Source organism: Sinocyclocheilus rhinocerous, unplaced genomic scaffold (genome assembly GCF_001515625.1).
Source record: "Sinocyclocheilus rhinocerous isolate Xijiao unplaced genomic scaffold, SAMN03320098_v1.1 scaffold575, whole genome shotgun sequence".
Lineage (NCBI taxonomy): Eukaryota > Metazoa > Chordata > Actinopteri > Cypriniformes > Cyprinidae > Sinocyclocheilus > Sinocyclocheilus rhinocerous.
In genome coordinates this window covers 24430-28453 of record NW_015659697.1, presented here as the reverse complement: position 1 = coordinate 28453, position 4024 = coordinate 24430, and the positions used below count along the sequence as shown (strand labels likewise).

At 39.6% G+C, this 4024-nt stretch overlaps 1 pseudogene; it reads right to left on the bottom strand.

Annotated features, from left to right (window-relative positions):
- Window positions 1-1771: 1771 nt before the first annotated feature.
- On the bottom strand, window positions 1772-2383 carry LOC107724006 (putative nuclease HARBI1; annotated as a pseudogene).
- Window positions 2384-4024: the final 1641 nt, after the last annotated feature.

Sequence of the window (4024 nt, the reverse complement as noted above, 5' to 3'; positions counted from 1 at the left end):
AAGTACGTCTGACGTTTTTCTTTAAAATTAGCATTTCTTTCTGGCTACTATGTATAGGTATCTATGTAAGTACTGGTACTTCTGAATGGGTTGAGGCTGGGAATTAGTGCATTTGAATATAGTGCATATATAGGTGCATCTCAATAAATTAGAATGTCGTGGAAAAGTTTATTTATTTCAGTAATTCAACTCAAATTGTGAAACTTGTGTATTAAATAAATTCAATGCACACAGATTGAAGTAGTTTAAGTCTTTGGTTCTTTTAATTGTGATGATTTTGGTTCACATTTAACAAAAACCCACCAATTCACTATCTCAACTAATTAGAATATGGTGACATGCCAATCAGCTAATCAACTCAAAACACCTGCAAAGGTTTCCTGAGCCTTCAAAATGGTCTCTCAGTTTGGTTCACTAGGCTACACAATCATGGGGAAGACTGCTGATCTGACAGTTGTCCAGAAGACAATCATTGACACCCTTCACAAGGAGGGTAAGCCACAAACATTCATTGTCAAAGAAGCTGGCTGTTCACAGAGTGCTGTATCCAAGTATGTTAACAGAAAGTTGAGTGGAAGGAAAAGGTGTGGAAGAAAAAGATGCACAACCAACCGAGAGAACTGCAGCCTTATGAGGATTGTCAAGCAAAATCGATTCAAGAATTTGAGTGAACTTCACAAGGAATGGACTGAGGCTGGGGTCAAGGCATCAAGAGCCACCACACACAGACGTGTCAAGGAATTTGGCTACAGTTGTCGTATTCCTCTTGTTAAGCCACTCCTGAACCACAGACAACGTCAGAGGCGTCTTACCTGGGCTAAGGAGAAGAAGAACTGGACTGTTGCCCAGTGGTCCAAAGTCCTTTTTTCAGATGAGAGCAAGTTTTGTATTTCATTTGGAAACCAAGGTCCTAGAGTCTGGAGGAAGGGTGGAGAAGCTCATAGCCCAAGTTGCTTGAAGTCCAGTGTTAAGTTTCCACAGTCTGTGATGATTTGGGGTGCAATGTCATCTGCTGGTGTTGGTCCATTGTGTTTTTTGAAAACCAACGTCACTGCACCCGTTTACCATTATTCATTTTGGAGCACTTCATGCTTCCTTCTGCTGACCAGCTTTTTGAAGATGCTGATTTCATTTTCCAGCAGGATTTGGCACCTGCTCACACTGCCAAAAGCACCAAAAGTTGGTTAAATTACCATGGTGTTGGTGTGCTTGACTGGCCAGCAAACTCACCAGACCTGAACCCCATAGAGAATCTATGGGGTATTGTCAAGAGGAAAATGAGAAACAAGAGACCAAAAAATGTAGATGAGCTGAAGGCCACTGTCAAAGAAACCTGGGCTTCCATACCACCTCAGCAGTGCCACAAACTGATCCCCTCCATGCCACGCCGAATTGAGGCGGTAATTAAAGCAAAAGGAGCCCCTACCATGTATTGAGTACATGTACAGTAAATGGACATACTTTCCAGAAGGCCAACAATTCACTAAAAAATTTTTTTTTATTGGTCTTATGGAGTATTCTAATTTGTTGAGATTGTGAATTGGTGGGTTTTTGTTAAATGTGAGCCAAAATCATCACAATTAAAAGAACCAAAGACTTAAACTACTTCAGTCTGTGTGCACTGAATTTATTTAATACACAAGTTTCACAATTTGAGTTGAATTACTGAAATAAATGAACTTTTCCACGACATTCTAATTTATTGAGATGCACCTGTATATATATATGTACTGTATGGAATACATAGTATATATATTACCAATCTAAAATATTAAGAATTGTAATAGTAACTCACCTGCACATGTATACTGTGAACCCCCTTTCGATTCACAAAGTCCCCTTCATTGGGGCCTGGTGGGGCCTTAATATAAATGTGTGTGCAGTCTATGGCACCAATCACATTAGGGAAGCCTGGGGGACAATCAATTCATATTTACTGGCGTGGTCATATTCACACGATCTTCATTAACAAGTAGAATATACCTGCAATAGCGGAAAAAGCTCTGTTTTACAACTTGGGGTCTTAAGTAGCTTGGAAAGACCACAAAAACCCCTACAAACTGCTTGAGCCCCAGGTAAACTTTGCCGCATCCCCAATAGTGTAAAGGAAAGTGCCATTTGCAAAGAATCTCAACGCAATGCACACAGTTTGTGCTGTTGTTAAAGCCTGACTCCGACGAGTCAAACTTTTAATATGAGGTTCCAACAAATTAATTATGTGAATGACACCCTCATGTGAAAAACGATATCTTTCAAAAAGTACACTATCGTGCTGTGCTAATGGATCCTGGCTGTCTCGCAAAACGTGATTAATTCTAAAAGCTCTGCAAATTATCCTCGCACCTTTCGCAACCGGTTGCTCTCGTAAAAACGGGCAAGACATGGCTACAAGTGCAGTAGACTTCCCGTTCTTATCATTTTTAAAAATTTTAAAAATTTGATTTAAACTAAAAATTAAAACAGTTAAGAATAGAAAATGATGATACATTGCAATCAGTTTTTGCAGAGTGTTCATTCAATAAATGTGCAGCTAAACAGATGAGTTTTGAGTCTGCATTTAAATGTGACTAATGTTTTAGCACATCTGATCTCTTCTGGAAGCTGGTTCCAACTGCGGGTGGCAATAATAGCTAAAAGCGGACTCCCCTTGTTTTGAGTGAACCCTTGGTATTTCTAACTGACTTGATCCTAATGATCTGAATAGTCTGTTAGGCTTATATTCAGTGAGCATATCTGCAATGTATTGAGGTCCTAGGCCATTGAGTGATTTATAAACGAGTAATAATACTAAAAAATAAATCCTAAATGTACCTGGAAGAGTAAAGACCTGAGGAGTGGTGTGATTTGCTCAGATTTTCTGGTTCTAGTCAGAATCCTGGCAGCAGCGTTCTGGATGAGCTACAGCTGTCTAATGGTCTTTTTAGGAAGGCCGGTGAGGAGACCATTACAATAGTCCACCCTGCTGGTGATAAAGGCATGAACAAGTTTCTCCAAGTCTTCTTTCTTGTTTGACCCCTAGCATCAAGGTATGCATATTTCACCTTGACAACTTCAACTTTGTTTCCAAATACAATGACTTGAGTTTTCTCTTTGTTTAACTGAAGAAAGTTTTGGCACATCCAACTGTTAATTTCATAAATGCATTGGCAGAGGGAGTCAATGGGACTGTAGTCATTTGGTGATAAGGCTAGGTAAATCTGGTTATCGTCAGCATAGCTGTGATAGGCAATTTGTTTGTTTTTTTCAAGAATTGAGCCTTGTGGGACTCCGCACGTCATGGACGTCCACTCAGCACTGAGATCTAGTAGTACCAGCACTGATATTTTGCCAGAATCAGAATTTAAGTGAATATCATTTATTATCTTAAAGAGCGGTCTCTGTGCTGTGATGTGGTCAGAAACCAGATTGAAAATTGTCCAGGTATCCATTTGATATTAAGTTGTTTTTCAGCTGATTAAAAACTACCTTTTTAATAATCTTGCCTATAAAAGGAAGATTTGATATTGGTCTATAGTTGCTCAATATGGTGTTATCCAGATTGCTCTTTTTCAGGGGCTTATTAACAACTGCAGTTTTCAGGGAGTTTGGAAAGTCCCAGAAAGAAGTGAAGCGTTCACCACTTCTAAGAGATATGATTTTAAACAGTTAAACCCACTTTTGAAAAAAGATGTGGGAAGTGTGTCAAGGCAACAGCATAACTTGAGGATGTGCTAATCGCCTTCCTGATATTATTGATCTCAGAAAAGAAGGAAGAAAACTCATTGCATTTGCTGTCAGAGAGCATTTCACTGGGAATCTGACTTGGGGGGGGTTTGTCAGTCTGTCAACTGTAGCAAAAAGAGTGTGAGTGTTTTTTAAGTTACTGTTTATAAGGTTTGAGAAGAAACTGTCTAGCTGTGCCTAGTTCCTCATTGAAAGCTTTATAGATGCTATAGTGAATTTCATGTTTCGTCTTCCGCCACATCCAAGATGGCGCCGACGCTGATGGCTGCCTCCGTGGCGTGCTCCGCAGTTGTTTTTATGT